Raw genomic sequence first — 21,605 nt, 5'->3', positions numbered from 1 at the left:
TAAGTTCATTTGTTTACATACCATGAGTTTTAGGACATAAAACCCAACATATCATTGCGTCTCTGTATTGACTACAGGGAGTTAAATAAAGTGACTATAAAAAATAAATACCCACTTCCTAGAATTGATGAATTGTTCGACCAGTTGTAGGGAGCTACGGTGTTCTCCAAGATTGATCTTCAGTCAGAATACCATCAGCTGAGGATAAAGAATAGTGATATACCCAAGACTGTCTTTCGTTCGAGGTATAGGCATTATGAGTTCATCGTAATGTCGTTTGGTTTGATGAATGCTCTAACAATATTCATGGACCTAATGAACAGGGTGTTCAAGGAATTCCCTGACATCTTGGTGTATTCCAAGACCGAGGCAAAATATGAGAAGCATTTACGAAGAGTTTTGGAGACTTTGAGGGTGAATAAGTTGTATGCCAAATTTTCTAAATGTGAGTTTTGGTTGAGACATGTGTCCTTTCTAGGACGTGTGGTGTCAAAGGAAGAAGTCTCTGTAGATCCCGCAAAGATTGAGGCAGTTACGAATTGGTCTCGTCTAACCACAGTTAGCGAGGTGCGTAGTTTCCTGGGATTAGCAGGCTACTACCGGTGGTATGTGAAGGATTTTTCTCACATAGCCACTCCCTTGACTCAGTTAACTAGGAAGGGAACTTCTTTTGTCTAGAGTGAGACTTGTGAGGACAGTTTCCAGGATCTCAAGCAGAAGTTAGTTTCAGCCCCCATTCTTATAGTTCCAAATGGATCAAGTGGTTTTGTCATTTACAATGATGCCTCCAAGAAAGGATTGGGATGCGTGCTGATGCAGAAGGGTAAAGTTGTTACTTATGCCTATCGTCAATTGAAGAACCATGGAGGGAATTACCCAACCCACGATCTAGAGTTGGCAGCAGTGGTTTTTGCTTTAAAGACCCGGAGACATTATTTATATGGAGAGAAGATATAAATTTTCACTGACCAGAAGAGTTTAAAGTACTTTTTCACTCAGAAAATAGTTGAACATGAGACAGCGTAGGTTGTTAGAGTTGGTGAAGGATTACGATTATGAGATTTTATATCACCCAGGGAAGGTGAATTTAGTGGTAGATGCCCTAAGTAGAAAGGTAGCTCATTTAGCAGCTCTCATTACCAGACAAGACTCATTTATGCAAGGACCTAGAATGGGCAGAGATTGCAGTAGTAGTGGGAAAGGTTACAACATAGTTGGCGTAGTTGTTGGTGCAGCTGAGTTTAAGATAGAGGATTATGGATGCTCAGTGGAGTGATCCTTACCTGATTGAGAAATTTGTAAGGTGGAGTCAGGACAGGGTGGTGAGTTCTCTATATCCGCAGAGGATGGTCTTCTCTATCAAGGACACTTATGCGTTTTGGCAAACAGTGACCTTAAGAATGAATTGTTTTTGGAAGCTCATAGTTCCCCATTTTCGATACACCCTAGCAGTACCAAGATGTACCAAAACTTGAAGCGTTGCTACTGGTGGAATGACATGAAAAGAGAGATTGCTAAGTTTGTCAGTAAGTGCTTGGTGTGTCAGCAAATGAAAGCCCTGAGGTAGACAGCAGTAGGCTTGTTGCAACCCTTAAGCGTACCAGAGTGGAAGTGGGAGAATGTGTCTATAGACTTCATTGTGGGGTTGCCTCGAACAGAAAAGATTTTCGCCGTGATTTAGGTTATAGTAGACAGGCTCACTAAGCTAGCACATTTCATACCAGGGAAGTCTACCTTCTCAGTAAACAAATGGGCATAGTTATATATGAAAGAGGTGGTGAGATTGCATGGAGTACTTGTGTCCATTGTGTCAGACAAAAACCCTCGTTTTACATCCAACTTTTGGAAAAGTCTTCAAATGACATTGGGTACTCGGTTGGATTTTAGTACGACTTTTCACTCGCAGGCTGACAAACAAACAAAGCATTTGAACCAGATATTGGAGGATATGTTGCGCGCCTGTGCAATAGAGTTTTCGGAAAGTTGGGACTTTCACTTGCATTTGATGGAATTTTCATATAATAATAGTTACCAGGCTACCATCGCATGTCGCCATTTGAGGCCCTTTATGAGAAGAGTTGCTGGTCTCCTATTTGTTGGGATGAGGTAGAAGAGAGCAAGTTGCTAGGGCTTGAGCTAGTACAAGCCAAAAATGAGGCGATACAGAAGATCAGAGCTCGCATGCAAACAACTCAGAGCAGATAGAAAAGTTATGTTGACGTTAGGCGTAAAGACCTAGAGTTTGGGATTGGTGAAGGAGTATTCTTAAAGGTAGCACCTATGAGAGGTGTTCTGAGGTTTGGAAGGAAAGGAAAGTTGAGTCCGCAGTTTATTGGTCCTTTCGAGGTCTTGGAGCGAATTGTCCCTGTAGCTTATTGGTTGGCATTACCACCGTCACTCTCTTCAGTTCATAACGTTTTTCATGTTTCGATGCTAAGGAACTACATAACCGATCTATCCCACGTGGTGGACTTTGAACTGTTACAGTTGAATGAAAACTTGAATTATGAAGAGAAGCCTGTAAGAATCCTCGCCAGGGAGGTGAAGACGTTATGCAAATAGGAGATACCATTGGTGAAAGTTCTGTGGCAGAATCACTAGTTTAAGGAGGCTACTTGGAAGCGAAAGGATGAGATGAGAGCCCAATACCTGGAGCTTTTTCAGGATTGAACTTTTGAGGACGAAAGTTCTTTAAGGAGGGAAGAATGTAAACCCTGTGAGTTCATAAAATTAAATTCAACATTTTTGTCTGCGCCACCAGTCTTCAGCTGAAGCCTAGCCTGTGCCTGCTTTCAGTCGCATGCCTCGCCGTCGGATCCGTCACCTAGCCATCCAGCCGCACGTGTCGTCGCAGGATCTACCGCCTAGTCACCCAGCTGTGCCGCCTGATCTCCCTCCTGTCATCACTGTTTTTGCTTGCCGAAATCTCGAGCCTTTTGGGTAAGATATGAGCCTTCTAGAATTTTCTTTGAAGCTTTTGAATACTCATTTAATTTTGGCTAAAAGTGTTGATATCCATCATGTCTGGGCCATAAATTTGAGTTTTGTAGGAGTTTTAAGATTGAAAACGAGTGGTGGGACATTACAAAAGTTTGTTTTGGGTTGGTCGATCAAATTTGGTTATGGAATCGATTCTAGACCAAGCCATAACTTTGGTAAGTCAACTGAGGTTCGTTGGATTAGATTTTGTATGTTTTGGTTTGGCCTACGGATTTTAAAGGTAGTTTTGTGTTTTGTGTTGGGGGGATTAATTCAGGATTTTTTTTTTTTTTTTTGGAGACCATTCATTTGGACTAATATCTGGGTTTAACTTCAAGGTAAGTAATCTTACTACTGGAACTGCCTATGTGTTAGGCAACAAAATTTATGTTTTATTTGGGATTCTGAGGTTGTTTGCATAGAATTGCATGAGGATAAAGAAATTGCTCTAATTATGTATGAAAGATGTATGAATGCTAGCATGATCTTCAGTATTTTTGTTATATGAATTTCTTATTGATCCATGAGTACAATGAGATGTATTTACATGTTATGGGACTATGTCATGATGAATGTGATGTTTATGATAGTAATAGTTATCCCTACCGATAGTTAGATACCCACTAGAGGTGGTGACCTCCTTCGGGGTTCACCAGAGGTTGTGCTTCTCACGGGATTCACTAGAGGTTGTGTTTCCTTTGGGGTTCACTAGAGGTTATGTTTCCTTTGGGATTCACTAGAGGTTGTGTTTCCTTCGGGATTCACTAGAGGTGGTGGTTTCTTCGGGATTCACCAGAGGTTGTGTTTCCTTTGGGATTTACTAGAGGTTGTGGGTACTCTTAAACTACGGTAGGGCGAATTCATATATCGGTAGGGCGAATTCATATATTCATTTATTTGTGTTCTATGAAAACTAGAGGATTATGTACAACCCACTTGAGGTTGGCATCTAGAGGACATAGTTGCTTAGCCTGACCCCAGTAGTGGAGTTACTTATTGAGTATTTTATGCTCATCCATACCATGTTTTTACTTTTTCAGGTAAGGATAAGGATGCATCGACGAATGACAAATGGAATCCGTGAAAGCTATTGGACTAGTTTCCGCTCATGTTTTTTAGATTTTTCTATGTTTTAGTTTCTTGTTTTGAGATTTAAAACTCGTGGTTTTGGTATTTGCATTTTTTACTTTTAAAGTTTTTTTATTGGTTTTATGATCTTGTTATGGGTACCCTGCCACTTGAAATTTCGGTTATTTAATAAGATTATTTAATTTATGCTATTTATTTGGTTTTTATTAAATCATGAAAGAATGTTGTTTGGATTTCAAGCAAACATGCTACATTAACGGTTTAGCTTGAGTCCTATGGAGTTGGGTCGTTACATGAAGTTTCCTTTAAGCTACTTACGTACCTTTTGTAATGAATGGATTAAGTCACAATGTAGTTCAACAAAGTTTTTTTTTTAGTCGTTAACCTTCTAGACTCATGTGGGTCAGAAGCAACATGTAGTTTATACTCTTATGATTATGAGTTTTTATATTTTAACTTCAAAAACTCTTTTTGGATCATGGCTTAGATCATCTTCTTCATTTTATGAGTTTTGGCTTTATCATTAAGGAACCTTCTATGTTTATGTCAATAAACAACTTCCTTTTCATGTGTGAAGGGACACAACTGTGAATCTTTTCTAGTTATTTTCTTCATGAAATGGTTTTGCCTTCAAGGTTTTCATCTTTCTTTCATGTTAACAGATTGACATTTTGAGACGATAAAAAATAGATGTTGAAGGTCGATCTTTATTTGATGTGAAGATACTTAGCCTTTTGAAGGTCAAAGTTCGAGTGGATGTAGATCCTAAATATTGATATTCTTTTTTTGTTTTGACCATACCCAATCTTTGGAAGACTGGAGATCAAGTAGTTAAAGGCTTGATATGATTGAAAACGAAAGCTTTTTTGCCCAGTTTCTTTTGAATCTTCGGCTTCTTCAGGCATTGTGTGATTGTTGGTGGAAACTTTTGAGCATTATGTAAACGGTGACTCACCCCTCTTACGTCTTGACAAAGGAACATAGCGCAAGATTGGAGAACTTAGAGCTTTCTCGTGTTTTAAAATTTTAGACATTGCAGGGCTAGTAGGTTCCTCACTTTTTTTAGAGTTAAAAGTACTTGCCCCTTCACATGATTATTTTCTGTGTCCACCGGTGACTTCAGCTTTGGATGATCCTCACTTTTTATTAGAGGGATTTTTGCACTCATAGCTTTTTTGACATTATCACTCTTCAAGTAAAACTTTGCATCTGCAAAGTGAGATCGAGAATGGGTTAGGGCCTGCTTCAACCTTTTTAATACCGTCATGATAAAACTTGAAGCATTGGTGCAATGTTGAAGTTATCATTCCATTTCCATGAATCCAAGGATGACGTAGTAATATCTTATAAGTGGTCTTCGAGTCTATGACACGGAATGATGCATCGCCCTTTAAGTCGCCAATAATAAGTTCTAAATGTATCATGTCGATCACTCGTTAAGCGCCTTGGTTGAAGCCTTGAATTATCAATTTGCTATTTCGTCAACTCCTTTAGCAAGATGCCTAATTATCTCATAGTCGACTTAGGCATTATATTGACAGCTGATCTATCATCAATGAAAATCCGACCAACCATTTGTTTTTAAACGTACCTTGAGACGTACAAAGGCCTATCATGAAGCTTTAAACCCAGCGTTAGATCTTCATCTGAGAAGCCTATGGACGTTCAACAAGATGCACATATGCGCGTCATAGAGGTCGAAGCACTAAATGCATTTGAGTTTAACAATGCATCAATGAGAGTCGTCTTAGTTGCTTGAGGGAGTGAAAACAATGAAGGAAATCGAACTCGATATTTCCATGAGCAGCAGAAAAAAGATCATTCCAAATTACAATCATGAATGAATATTACAAATTATAGTCGTATAGAAACATGCGGCTATACAATCAATATAGAAATTACAGCATGAACAACTACAAATGAACACGGAGAAAACTCTACAAACGTTTGTCGACTCGACTCTACACTCCTTGCTCACAAACACTCGAACACAACAACCTCGAATGCTCGAACAACACGACCGCAATACTGCACGAACACTTCGCACTCGTCTTTAATGATCGCCTCGGTCACGAACACTCCAGCAAGAACGCGGACGACCTCCACAGAACCTCGACGGTGTCAAGTTAAGTATGACACCACCAAAAAAGGTTACCTTGGTATTCTCGGTGTGAGAATCCAAAGGGTGGGCTCTGTTCGGACTTGGATTGAGGCAGAAGAAGGAAGAAAGAATAATCGTGTACATAATTGGGCAAGTGGAAGAAGAAGACAGAAATCTATCGCATAGGTCGATGCCCAAACGTTTAGTTAAAACTAAGCGATCGTCTAACAAAAGCTAAGTGATCGTTTAGCTCAGTGTCTGTCGCCTACAAAACACTATACGATCGTTTACCAAAACATGTTATCGCTTAATAAACCGGTATTTACTTGACAACCGCTCGTGAGTTTCTTTTTGCGAGAGAGAAAAAACTCAAAATCAATTTTCAACCTTTTGTAAAAGCTTACTAAAATTTGGAAAACAATTTTCCTTTTATCTCACGGTTACCATGAACCACCAATAACCTCCCACTCAATTGGTTATTAGAGAAAAATATTTAGTTATCCAATAATTAATATATAAATGATAACCAACTTATCATACTATATTTATAACCTATAGTTTTAATATTTCATCTTATGAAACATATAAACCATAGTTCTTTTTCTATTCTAAGGTACTTAATGTAAATCTCATTTACATCAATCCTCCACTAGATTTATCTCATACATCATACCGATTATATCATATATAATCAAAATATCTTGTCAAATTTGAACATATTCAAATCAACACAAGACCACTTAAATCCTCAATGAATCCATGAGGCTACCAAGGGGACCTTATGGACCTGTAGCTCAAAGCTCCAAACGGTACATGAATAACTAACTAAACTCTTTAGTCACGGGATCCACCATCCGTTAACTGTCAGTGTCCTCGGTCCTGCTTTCTAGGTCCTGTTGCCCCATGACCGCAATGCCCTATCCAACCCCTTTAGGCATTACTTTCATATCTTGTATTGTATTAGCTTAGTACTTGCTTTCTTTACATTTTCATTGTTAAGTGACCACTCGCCTTTCACATGCAAGGCGCCGTGGCTTTTTGTTCAGATGCACTATATGGATAAGACTAACCATCACTTCCTCACCCGCAGTAAGTACTCTATAAAGTTGTTGTTTTGCTTATGCTTTCTAGTCTACTACAATCTTTCTTTCTTATCACACTCACAATAACATTCTTTTTTTTTTTTTTCTAGAAAACCTTTTCTCCAAACCCGTTTTCTAAAACCATTTTCCTAAAAAACGGGGGTGGAGGTTCGAAGAGCACCGGTTTCCATCAGCAGTCCGTATTCGAGTTGTCTGACTTGTTTCAGTGACGGAACAAGTGCCGCAACAATCGCCTAAGAGAAGCTTCCGAAAGAGCGATTGTGACAGTGTATCAGAGCCAGGTTGGCTCACAGATGGAAGATCAGTGATCATGTCAGCGACGAAGAACCTGATAACAAGTCCCATGTGACAGTTGGTATAGAGATGAAGAGCAAATGCTTCTACCGAAGAGTTCCCAAGATAATGTCTTTCCTAGACTCAGCTACAAAAGTGCTGAGAAAGCCGATGAATTATTGCAGTATTTAGGCCGCTAGACGTATTACCCGTCAGAGAATTGATGATGAGGGTAGAGACCCTCGAGACCAAAACAGCACAGTCCAGCAGCTTTGAATGAGGCGATAGCTCTTCGGGCTCTGTTGCCCACATAGAGAAGCGTGTCAAAGAGCTGGACGGCTCCCAAAAAGCAATACTTCAGATGGTAACCGATTTATCTGAAGACTTTTAGTCGGCCCTTGACGTCGTCAGAGCCGAGATAGCGGATGTGAGTACTAGGGTGAATCTCACCATCCGAGCGGTAGGGAACCAAGCCCCATCTGGGGGAGCAATGGTAGTAAGCAGAATAAAAATCCCAGAACCGAAACCCTTATGTGGAGTGCGAGAAGCGAAAGCCCTAGAAAATTTTATCTTCGACCTTGAGCAATCCTTCAAGGTGACGAACATAGTGACTGAAGAGTCGAAAGTCACACTAGCAACGATGCATCTAGCTGAAGATGCAAAACTGTGGTGGAGATCACGATTTACAGACATACAGAAAGAACGATGCACTATTGATACTTGGGATTGATTGAAACAAGAACTTCGCTTGCAGTTCTTCCCTGAAAATATCGAGATCTTGGCTCGACGAAAACTCCGAGAGCTGAAGCAAACAGGTAACATCAGGGACTACATAAAACAGTTTGCAGGACTCATGTTGGACATACGAGATATGTCTAAAAAATACAAGGTCTTTTGCTTTGTTGAAGGGCTGAAACCGTGGGCGAAATCAAAACTATATGAACAGAGAGTACAGGATCTCCCTTCTGCCTATGCGGCAGCTGAATGGCTATACAACCTTAGCACTGACTCACAAGATGTGAGGAAGCAGTCAACTTCCTCAAATGGGGGAAACAGAAACAGTCGTTCTAATCCTCCTAGACCTGGGGGAGGAGACAAGAACACAGGGGGGGACCGTAAATCATCCCAACCGAGATCAGGAAACAACTGGCGGGGGCCGCTGCAACAGCATAACAATTACAATCGCCCCCTGTCTTGTTTCATATGTATAGGGCCACACAGGGCAGGCGAATGTCCAAATCGAACCGCGTTCAATGCTTTTCAAGCCACGTTAGCCTCTACCTCCGAAGACAAGGCTGAACTGAAGAAGACGGTAATCAAGCCAGCTGCAGAAATTGAGAATCCCAGGATGGGGGCATTGAAATTCTTTATTCTGCCTCCAGAAGAAAATGGGAAAAGCGATGGAGCACTAGAGAAAAGGACTCATGTTACGTGGACTCTGGTTCAACCAAAGATCGACCAGAACACTATGGTTGACTCCGGGCCACCCATAACTTCATGCTGAAACGGAAGCTCCGCGCTGAACTTGACTTGGAAAGAGATGACGGAGAAGAGAAGGTGTGAATTCCGCAGGCCCTACGATTACGGGGATATCGAAGAGAAACTCCGGTGAAGTTAGAGATTGGAAGGCTTACGATGGACTTCGTGATTGTCAAGATGGATGATTTCGACGTGGTATTAGGTGGAATTCCTACTTGAACATAAGTCATACCAATTGCCCCTCGCAAATGTCTCAGTCATTACCGGATCTACACCCACCGTAGTCCAAGCCAGTATCAAAGCAGCCAAATGGGGTAAGAATGATCTCAGCCCTCCAATTGAAGAAGGCCTGGCCACGACGAACCACGTCAATGGCCATCTCCGATAGAATCAGTTGAGTCCACTGAAGAGGAGAATTTCCAAACGTTCTATTTGTCTTGGAAGAGTATCGGGATTCATGCCGAAAAGCTTGCCCAAGTCCTTACCCCACGAAGGGGATTGACCATGAGATTTAGTGTGTACAGGGGAAAAACCGCGCTGCCAAAGAATGCATATCGGATGGCCCCCAGAATTGGCCGAACTTCGGAAACAGTTAGACGAGTTATTAGATGCAGGATTATAGACCGGCGAAGGCCCTTACGGAGCCCCAGTACTGTTCAGAAGAAGAAGGATGGGAGCTCCGGTTGTGCATCGACTATGCGGCCTTGAATAAGCTAACAGTCTGCAACAATATCCCCTTCCTATCATTAATATTGACTTATTGTGATCAGTTCATGGTGCTAAGTATTTCTCAACAGAGGGAACGGTCTGGATATTATCAGGTCCGAATTGCTGAAGGAGACGAACCTAAGACACTTGTGTCACGAGATATGGAGCCTTCGAATTTCTCGTGATGCCCTTTGGCTCAACTAATGCTCCACAACTTTCTGTACCTTAATAACCAAGTGTTTCACGAATACCTCAACAAAATTCATCGTAGTGTTAATTTGATGACATTGTGGTCTATAGTACCTCGCTAGAGAACCATCGACATCACCCTCCAACTAGTCTTCGAAAAGCTGAGGAAAAATCAGTTTGTATGTAAAGAGAGAGAAGTGCTCCTTTCCCAAGAGCGCATAAAATTTCCTTCGCCACGTGATTGAGTGTGGTCGGATTGATATGGAAGAGGGCCTTGGGGATAGAGACTGGAGGTGTACCATCATCCGTGACCGAACTACGATCCTTCCTCGGACTAGCCAACTACTATAGGCGGTCTGTATTGAAGATTCTCGAGAGAACAGGCCATTAACCGAACTGTTGAAGAAAGATAGCCAATGGGAGCTGGACTTCTGAATGTCAAGCCGCCTTTGAGGGCTTTGAGAAGAAAGTTTGATGATTAGGGCCGGTCCTCAATTGCCAATGTGACCAAGCCATTTGAAGTAGAGATCTGATGCTTCTGACTTCGCGTTGGGTGGTGTCCTCCTCTCAAGACGGACACCCATCGCGTATGAGAGTAGGAAACTAATGATGCCAAAACGGAGTATGTGCCGCCTCCGAGAAAGAGATGTTAGCAGTAGTTCACTGCTTGAGGGCCTGGAGACGGTATCTCTGGGGGCCAAGTTCGTGGTCAAGACTGACACAAACTCCATTTGTCACTTCTTCAAACCAACTCGAAGTTGTCGTCGAAACAGGCACGGTGCAGGAGTGTCTAGCGGAGTTCAATCTTCCATATTCGAACATAGAACGGGGAAAGTAACCAAGCGCCGATGCTCTTAGCCGAAAGAGCGAACATGCGGCCTGTGCATGTTCGCCCGCACTACAAGCAGTACGTTGAGTGCAACAGTATGAGAAACTGTCAAAAACTCACTTGACAAACGACACAAACGGTGCAGGCTATCCTATAGTTGGCCAAAGAAGGGAAGACACGCCAGTTTGGGGTGAAAGACGATCTCACTATACACCAAGGGCAATCGCCTCTACATCCCCAGATCCGGGAGTTACGAAGGTCGCTGATGAAGGAGTGCACGACACACCGTGGGCAGGACATAATGGTTGGCAGAGGACTTATCCCTTTTGAAACAAGGCTACTATTGGCCAAGCCTCGAGATGATGTCATGCAATTACCAAGACTTGCCTTGTTGCAACAAGAATAAGGTCGAAAAGGCGAAATTAGCGGTTCTGCTGGAACCCTACCTGTCCCTCTAGACCATGGAGAGCGTATCTCTCGACTTCATCACCCATTTGCCCAAGGTGGGGAGTTTGAATCGATCCTTTCATCATCGACCGTTCTCAAATATTCCACTTTCGTCCCAACGCAAAAATGTGCACAACCGTGATGACTGCCAGCTGTTCTTCAAACACATTGTGAAATTATGGGGCGTCCCTGCGAAGCATGTTAGCGATCGGGATGGAAGATTCAACTGGGACATTATGGATAGAATTGGTTTCAAAATATTGGGGTCACACTGAATTATCTCTCTAGCTATCATCCCCAAACTGACGCCGAACGGAACGCTTTCAACAGTATGCTCGAGAATATCTGTATCTAACTTTATCGACGTTAGGCAGAAGAACTTGGGTCCAGTTGTTAGATGTGGCTCAGTTCAGCTTCAATAGCCAGTAGATTTTCCGCGACCGAAAAAATGCCTTCGAAGGGAGCGCTAAGTTTCTTTTCTTTTGTTTCGAGCCAACAACGTCAGTCAAGAAGGGGGTCGCAGTGACCAGGCCCGGGCAACTGTTTACCTAAAAAACACAGGTCTTCTGCAAAGTCGTAAGACCATGTATGGGGGCAGTTATCTTTTTCCGGTATATTCTCACTTCAATTCTGTGCGGTAGACAGCGCACTCATGCAAACACTTGGTGGAACCACTCTTATGCAGGCAAAAGTCCTCAGGCACATAACTTCATCTAAAGAGTGGAGCAAAACCTCTGAGATAGCTTCGCTGCCTTACTAGAAAGAGCATCAAGAAAGATGAAAAAGTGGGCTGATAAGACGCGGAGGGCACTCGAGTTTCAAGCGGGGACAAAGGTCCTGATCAACTACGACCGGAACAGTTTTCTTTCGGAGGCCAGAGAGACCAAACGACTAGTAAAGAAATATGAAGGTCCAGTGGAGGTAATCTGAGAAAGGTCGGGAGAACCTCATATAAGGTTCAGTTACCCTCATGGACAAAGATTTCATCCTGTCAATCTCGTGTGAGTATCCTGAGACCCTATCATCCTGATTCCGAGGATGAATAACGAAATATGCTAAGGGCCCACCGGTCACGATGAGAAGTTTGCTGAGAAAAAAGTTGCACAAATCTGGTAAACGTACGCGCCGTAATTGGAAGACCCAGACGAGAAACTGACAGAGTTCTTAGTGAAATGGAAGATCTCCCCGACGAGAGAGATCGTTTGGGAACGGGCGAAGATTTGAAGAATGCAGCTCCAAGCCATCCGCAGATTTTGAACAAGGTCAGTCTTGACGGGGACGTCAACCAATTAAGTGGGGGAGAATGTCACAGTCATGCTTGTCCAAGGTCTGTTGCCCCATAGGCCGCCATTGCCCGATCAACCCCCTTCTAGCATACCTTTCATATTTGTATTGTATTAGCTTAGTTAGCTTGCTTTTTTTACATTTTCATTGGTAAGTGACCACTCGCCCTTTTGCATATGCAAGGGCCAGTTAGTCTTTTTGTTCAGAATGCACTATATGTGGGATAAGACTAACCATCACTTCCTCATACCCGGAGTAGTACTCTATAAAGCTGTTGTTGTTGCTTATTGCTTTCTAGTCTACTACAATCTTTCTTTTCTTTATTCACACTCACAAAAACTTCTTACGAAAACCTTTTTCTCCAAACCCGTTTTCTAAAAACGTTTTCCCAAAACGGGGGTGGAGGTTGTGAGAGGCACTCGTGGGCATCGGCAGACCGTATTCGAGTTGGCTGACTTGTTCGTGAACGGGAACAAGTGCCGCACAAATCCGCTAAGAGAAGCTTCCGAAAGAGTGATTGTGACACCAGGGCACTTCACTAAAGACCGACAGTTGAACTCTCCTTACCAACAGATATATTATGTGTCTATCTCACCAATCAACAGTGCGACAACCCTTCACAGATCGCTCGTAAGTACAGTTAGGTTCAATAACCGTTATGCCCCTGTAGTTACATCTGTCTCCTTAAGTACCATTGATCCCTCTAATGAATATAAGTCATAGTCCTACTATGATTGAGTCTTCTCTTCCAAAGAGAAGTTGTGGCCACTATGTTCAAGTCCCGAAATCAGCCCTTAAGGAAACAATCTCTCTACTTATCCCTGCTTCAGGAAAGGAATGAATTACATATTGTGGATTGAGTTCCCAGCTCCCAGATCAGACAAGTCCCCAAAAAGGTAGGCATGTTGAGTTGGCAATATGGTCACTCTCACCCATACTAATCAAAAGACCGCTCTCAAAGGCAGAAGTTCCCAAAACACTCAGGATTGAGGTCGTGTCACCTATAGTCGTTTAGGTGAGATGTAAGTCTCTAGTATCAACGGCGTTATATACAGAGTCTACATCTCGTGGTCAAGGTCTTATACAAGCTCTTTGTATTGGACACCCTCGTTCGCACGTCTCTTCATGAATGGTCAGGATCTACCATCTATAGTAGTTTACAACACTTGCAAACCTCTACAAAGCGAGTCGTATCCGTAGTGTCACCAGGATCAGGTATCCCACCTTAATCCTTATACTACAGACCTATTTAGGTTATCACTTAAGGCATGATCCACCTATATATCACATATACATGCTTAAGTTCACATAAGATAACCAATGAGCTTTGTTTATTAGATATGAGTAAATGCCAGAATTAAATAACACTTATTTTATTCGTCAAACAATGTGTATTCTTACAAAACAATGAGATTCCGGGAGAATTAGGACACCAATCCCAACAGGCTCAAGGGCGACAAATCATCTTACTGGTACTTATGATCAATTTCTTTCATATTGTCCAAGTGCTGGTAACAAACGGATTAGAATTGTAGATGGGTCATTTGGACCAGTTGTAGGGAAAGGACATTTATCTCCGTTTGAGAGTTTGGTATTGCGAGATGTATTGCATGTTCCTAAAATATCAAATAATTTGTTATCTATCAGTAAAATTACAAGAGATCTGAGTTGTCAGGCAATTTTTTCATCTGACTCTGTTTTATTTCAGGATTTGAGCTCGGGGACGACGATTGGCATTGCTCGGTACGATAGGGGGCTTTACTTCTTGACTGATGATGCTTCCTCTAGGAATGACTATAGGACTAGTCTTGTTTCTTTAAATTTTTCTATTTCTGAGAATGACTTTTTGTTATGGTATTATCGCTTAGGACATCCAAAATTTCAATACATGAAATACTTGTTTCTGCATTTATTTCGCAATATTAATATGTCTTCTTTAAACTGTGATGTTTTTATTCGTGCCAAATAGAGTTGTGTCTCCTTCCACTCTCAGTCCTACAAACCATCCAAACCCTTCACCTTAGTCCACAGTGATGTTTGGGGTCCCTCACCAATCACAACCTCCACAGGGAAACGCTGGTTTGTCACCTTTATAGATGATCACACTCGACTTACTTGGGTCTTTCTTCTCACTGATAAGTCCAAGGTGTCGTCTGTATTCCAACAATTCTATGCCACTGTGGAAACTCAATGTAATGTCAGGATTGGTATTTTGAGAAGTGATAATGGGCGGGAATTCTTTAACTCCTCCTTCCAGAACTTCCTTGCATCCAAAGAGATTATCCACCAAAGTACGTGTGCATACACTCCCCCCCCCTCCCCCCCAGCAAAATGGGATAGCCGAAAGAAAAAATCGTCATTTGGTGGAAGTTGCCCGTTTCTTAATGCTATCCACATCACTCCCATCTTACCTATGGGGGATGTTATCCTTACTACCGCTCACTTAATCAACCGAATGTCAGGATTGGTATAGCTTCATTGTTCGCCACTATCTGAGAAGCAAAAGATTCGAGAGTCCAGGCTGAAAATACATGCATATATGGTGGTTTAATGACAAAGACCGAGACGGAAGCTCGGGATGTAGCCGTATGATGCAGAAGTCTCACCTATGGAGTGTGTGTGTGTGTATATATCTATGTTCTTATTGTTAGTATATGGATAGAAATTGTTTCACACAAAAAATATATAATTAAGGGGTATTTTAGTATAATTTCGCCTAATTTTAATTAAATTCATAATAATTACTTGTGCATTCTTTGGTTGCAATTTGGTCTAAAATGGTTATAGACAACAATGACTCTCATTTTCCCATCTTAGACATAACCGTCATCATGGCCAAGAAGAATAACCTTATCTTGGTCTCGAAACCAATTGTTAAAAATGGTGATGTCAGTGGACCCATAGGTGACATCAAGCAACACATCCTTGCAACGATATAGCGTGTTGTGGTCAATCCACACTTTCGAGGCGGGTCCACTGGCTCCGCCTCATTGGCAAGATCACGTCTGGTCTGTAAGCTCCACCTCATATGCGAGATCAAGTCTAGTCCGCTTGGTTTTGGCTCATATGCAATATAAAGTTTAGTACGTTTGGCTTCGCCTCATATGCGAGATCAAGTCCAGTCTTCCTAGCTCTGCCTCATATGTGAGATCAACTTTGGTCCGTTTGGCTCCACCTCTTATGGAAGATCAACTCTAATGTGAGATAAGTCCAGATTGCTTGGCTCTGTCTCATATGCGAGATCAATTTCGATCTTCCTAGCTCCACCTCATATGCGAGATCAAGTTCATTCTCCTAGCTCTGTCTCAAATGCGAGATTAAGTCTGGTGTAAGTCCTCTCTTCTTAAGTAAATATATTTAGATTTTACCCAAAGGAGTAAAGTTAAGATTGGGTGGAAATTAATTGGTTATATTTTACCAAGTTAAACAAAAATGGAGAAATATGAAAATTTTAAGCGTTAAAAAGAACCAAATTCTCAAATGAGAATTATATTTGATTGGAAGGGGAATTGAAGAGCATTTATGGGTATATAAACCTAATTCAAGAAGGTTGGGAGCTTGGAACTAAATAGTTTATTTTGGAGAAGAACAAAATTATGGAAGAAAACATAAGGCCCAAGAGAGATTTATTTTTATGGAATCTTAAAAGGGAATTTAACCAAGTCTTCTTCAAATACTTAAGGGCTAAGTAAAGGATGCATAAGCTGTAGCCATTTGGGGGTAAGTGAAGCAGGTGGGTGTCAATATCAGAGTCAAGGAGGAATGACATAGCAACTTTCGGACAGTTTATTTAAGAGAGAAAGATAGAGACAGTGTGAGCAATCTAATTGTGGAAAACCAGAAATTCCTTCATCAAAGTTGTAGAGAAATGAGTGAGGAAGAAAGTTCGAAGGCTTCCATGAAGAGACTGGACGGAAAACTGGGAAAATCAAAGGAAAACAGTAGCTTGATCGAAATTCGAAAAAAAACAGAGCATCGTGGAATTTGAGTTGATTTCAGGAGTTCTAGAAATTTTCAAAGCTCCAAACTCTGAGGTTAGGTGAGTTACAAGTTTACCATGAGTATTTTGATCTAAATTAGATGGAATTAGAGCTGGTTTACAGAACTGAAAGTTGTCAAGAATAGGGTGTGTTACTGTGGGAAGATTGAAGATTCTCTCTCAAAACAGTTGAGTAATTGGAAAACATTTTTCACGGAAGTTGAAGAGGATTGAGTAAAGAGGACTCCTGAGGGCTGCTGTAGGAAAGATATGATCCGGAAGGCCATCAATTTAAAGAAAGCGAAAAATCGTAGGTTACTACAGTTTTCGCGAGAAACAGAGCATCGAGGAGTTTGTGGAAATTTGGGGTTGTATGAGGTAATTCGTGAACTCTAATCTATTGGGTAATTTGATTTAGAGGTATATAATGAGTTTTGGAAGAAAAAAATGGTTTGGGGCTTGATTTGGTGAAATCAAAATTGAAAGTTGTGAAAAGAGGCTGCTGAGAAAGAGAAGAAAAAGGGAAAACCAAAATAGGGCTGGAGGTTGAAGGAGGGTCAAAGTTTTGACTTTCAGGGTTTGACCAAATTGTTTAAAGTTTGACCTTGTAATTTAAGGTTAATTAAGGGCACTTAAACTTGGTTTACGGCCCAACTAACATCATTAAGCTGCTTTTAACCTAAAATTAGAGAAAATTGGGATCTTTAACTTAATTTTGAAGTTGATAAAGGGATTAATTTCAAGTAAACCCTCATTACGGTTAATAAAAAAATTAGATAAAGTTGGATAAAATTAAGGTTAATTAAGATGTTCCTAAGTTTAATTTAAATCTTTATGGATATCAATAAGATGCTTGATCTTAGAATTGAATTAATTAGGAATGTTACCTTAATGTTAAGGTAATTTAAGGATTAAAGTGTAAGGTGAAATTCTAAAATTGGATGGCATTAGGATTTGGGGAAGATCAAGTGTAATTGACATTTTTATGGCACTTAAAATCTAGAATTTGACTTATTTGAAAACTTAAGTGAATTTGAAATTTGCTAAGGAACTAAATTGTAAGTAAACCTTAGATTTAACAAAATTAGGGTATTTGAGAATTAAGTTAAATTGGACATATTTGGAGGGTAATTATGAAATTAAATATTTGATTGACTGGGGAGTAAACATGGAATTATAAATCAAATTTTAAGACCATCATAAATCCGTGGATTAGAAGATACCATCATTAGAAATCCATGGAATAGAAGATCCAGGGATTAGCTAGTTGACTATGAGTGGTTTTATTTTCAAGTATTTCAAATTATGATTTATATGCATATAGTATCATAGTAAGTATGTTATATGAATGAGCTCAAGTATAATCTGTATGAATGAGCTCAAGTATGATTTGTTTCATGAACCTTGAACGCATGATTTAGATAAACATATTTTATCTAAGAATTACAAAAGAGTTTGATTTGTGATGTATTATGATTTCATCGTGATTTTGAGGGAAGTAGATTTCAAACCACTGGCTTAGGTATCCAGGGAATGTAAGCATATTTCGTGGACATTTGATGGGGATTGTTTGCATGCTCTGACTGAAATTGTCAGCGTACTTGGGTATGTCGGGCAAAATTGTCGACATGTGCACATAGGACTGGTTAAATTAGGTACAGGGTTTAGTGAGATTTTTTCTAGGTATGACTGGAATCTATATGAACTATCCTCTGGTTTAATTGAGAAAAATGATGATCATGCTATTTCACTGATTTGCATATGTTTCTAAGATTTCCTGTTATGAGTTGATTTGTATGTTTTAAAGGATTATTTGATATTTAACATGCTTTGAAAGGTTATTAAATGTTTAAATATATGATAAATTGATCTTGCTTAATAAATGTTTTCCAAAAAAGTATTTCCAAAAGAAAAACTCTATATTCAAAAAGTACCACTCATTGAGCTTCCCAGCTTACATTTGGGTCTACCACAGGGTTGGTTTATTTGCATAACTACAATGCCCTAGGATCCAAGGGAGGTGTCGGTGAATCCCAATTCAATCAAGTTCTGATTGTTGAACTAGACAAGAGTCTTGTAAAATTATTTGTAAGAATCTTTAAGTATAGTTATTTATAAAAATAAATTTAAGTTATGTTGGAAATCTTAAAGTGTTGTAAGGTAAACAAGTTAGATTGGATAGTAAATATCACAAAATGGTGGTATTTGTTGTGCTCACATCTCCTCTTAGGTGAAAGAGGTAAATCTAGAAGTGACATCTAGTCTGGCTCCACCTCCTCATATGCAAGATCAACTCTGGTCTATCTAGCTCTACCTCATATACGAGATCAACTCCAGTTCGCCTGACTGTACCTCCTCTGAAGATCAAGTTCGATCCTTCTGGCTCTGCCTTTATGCAAGATCAAGTTCAGTTTACAAGGTTCTGCTTTATCTGTGAGATCAAATCTGGTTACTTGACTTTGCCTCATCTACCTGATTAATTCTGATATGCATTGTTTCACTTCGCCTACATGAGCAAGTTCGATTTACCTAGCTCTGCATTTGGTTTGCCTAGCTCTGCCTTATCTGCGAGATCAGGTTTGTTCTTCTTAGCTCTACATCATCTGAGATCAAAGTTGAGCTTGAAGCTGACAGAATGCTCAAGTCAATGTCGTAAGCCAATACCAACGGAATCCTCAGATCGCAGACTGAGATCGAAACCAACGAAGTACTAAGATCAAAGGCAGTAGAACACTGAGCTTGAAGCCGACAAAACGCTCAAGTTAAGGACTTGAGCCAAAACCGACTAAATGCTCAGGTCGCAGACTAAAGATTAAGCCAACAAAATACCGAGGTCGAAGTTGACATAATACTGAAATCAAAGCCGGTAGAATACTGAGCTTGAAGCTGACGAAATGCTCAAGTTAAGGACTTAGGCCTAAACCGACGTTATCCTCAAGTCGTGGATTAAGATCAGGCTAGCGGAACTCTAAGATCGAAGTTGAAGGGACGCTAAAATCAAATCCTTGAACCACCTCTTGTTTCGTGTATACCTGCAAAAGAAAAAGAAAACCCACCTTTTACAAATATATTTAGAAGTCGGCGACATTTAAAAAGTTACCTTCGAATGCAAGTTATCAATAGTTGTAATTCCTATAAAAAAAAATGGGATAAGTTAGTAAAAAAAATAAAATATTAGAGGATGTAAAAAAGGAAATTTGAAAAGAAGAAAAAAAAGGAAAAAAAGGAGGAGAGAAAAAACGTGGCTTCATGAAAAATACTCATTTGAGCAGCAAACCATAAAAAAGATGCTGAGAGTCCGAAATAAAAAGAAAGAGGAGATGATCAAAGATGAAGAATATTAAAGAAGAAAAGAAAAAAAAATAGTGAGAAAAAAAACACAGAAATAGAAAGAAAAGAAAAAAAATCCAAAGTTCCAACAGAAAAAGGGAGGAAAATTTTGGAAGCTGGAGTGAGTTTGATTATCTATATTTATAGATGGTGGTTTTGATATAAATCCAAATGTTAATTCAAATTAGATTTGATTCAAATAGAGAATCTAATTCAATTTGAGCAAATCATTATCATCCCGTTTGGTAATCATTTTGTTTTTTAAAATTAAGTCTCTAGATACTATTTTCTTCTCTAAATTTCTTATCAACTTTTCACCAATGATCTAAAAAATCGAACCAAAATTTGATAATTAAAAAAAATAGCTTTCAAAAAAGTTGATTTTAGTTTTTGAATTTGGCTAAGAATAGAATCTTGTACTTAAGAAAGATGTAATCATAGCAAAAAATATGAATATATAGGCTTAATTTTCAAAAACAAAATGGTTACTCGACTGATATCTACATCCAAATCAAATTCAAATTTGGTACTTTCAAATTTTATTTCGGATTCAAAGAGATTTGGGTTTCAAATTTAATCCTAAATACATTCATGGTATATATAAATTTTACCTTAGATTTATATTTCGGTATATTTTATCCAAAATTCAAATTATTCATTGAGTCAGCCCTTGTTTGGTCCTAAGGGGAAGGTTAAAGCCTAAAACCGAGTTTTGGAAGGCATAGAAATAGGATTTCATTTTCATTACTCAAAGCTCTTTATTTTGGGAGCGTATATGATACTTGGGTTCCGGCAGGGAGAAATTTTCATTTCCAAGCCACATTAGATTGCGGATAAAACCTCAAATTCATCTCATAATAAAATTTGACTATATTCCAAATTTTATCTCAAATTCAAGTCATTACAATTTAGACTCTTATTCTCTAAGCAAATCAGATGGTGGATCATACCTCAAATTTGGAGCAAATTAAAGTTTAACCATATTCTAAATTTTATCTCAAATTCAAATCATTCAAACTTGGCTTTTACCCTATGGAGTCAAATTAAAATTGTGAATAATCCTTAAATTTGTCTAAAATTAAAATTTGATCATATTCCATTCATACATGTGCATAAATCTCAAAAAGGGGCATTGGATTGAATGGCTAATTATGTTAAAAAAAAACATGTCTCAAATTGACAAATCCTAATGTTAAACAATTTTTTTTTAAAACATAATGTGCATGAAGCCACAAAAAAATTCTATAAAATTATCCTATATATCCAAAAAGTTGTGATAATAATATATTTTAATCTTTATATTCTATATATCAAATCTTTATATTTAAAATAAAATAATCCAATTTATCAAATTGTTATAATTAAAATAAAATTATCACATATATCTATATAACCATCAAATAAAAGTGCATTGAAATTATTAGATAAAATTAGTTTTTAATAAAAACAAATCTTATATATTCATAATTAAATAAAATGAGATTTTTTCTCATAAAAAATTGATTTTTTTACATATAGACAGATATACAAATGTAATATCAAAGACATTTAGTACCCTCATCAGATTCTAAGTCTGAAAGGGAGATATCATTTATTGCCACAAAAATAGTGTCATAAGTAGAAATGAATGGAGAGGTTAGAGGAAAGCCTTTCACTTAAAAGCAACGAAAAAATATCATAATTACAAAATAAAGTAGATTAGGAGCATCTAGAACCACCCAAATGTATAATGTCTTCCCATAAATGTCAAGCAAACTTTTCGAGATCCTTGAAGGTACGATTATTTCTCTCCAACCAAATGCTCCACAATCGGAC

At 39.3% G+C, this 21,605-nt stretch overlaps 1 long non-coding RNA gene across 1 annotated transcript; it reads left to right on the top strand.

Moving 5' to 3' along the window:
- The first annotated feature begins 16,212 nt into the window (after positions 1-16,212).
- LOC120070136 lies at positions 16,213-20,026 on the top strand. The gene is made up of 2 exons (XR_005479803.1): positions 16,213-16,838; positions 18,436-20,026. It is a non-coding gene; the product is annotated as an uncharacterized LOC120070136 (long non-coding RNA).
- The last annotated feature ends 1,579 nt before the right edge of the window (positions 20,027-21,605 follow it).

Source organism: Benincasa hispida, chromosome 1, assembly GCF_009727055.1.
Source record: "Benincasa hispida cultivar B227 chromosome 1, ASM972705v1, whole genome shotgun sequence".
NCBI classification, from domain to species: Eukaryota; Viridiplantae; Streptophyta; class Magnoliopsida; order Cucurbitales; family Cucurbitaceae; genus Benincasa; species Benincasa hispida.
Note: the sequence above shows the minus strand (reverse complement) of the source record. Positions and strands in the feature narration are given on the sequence as shown.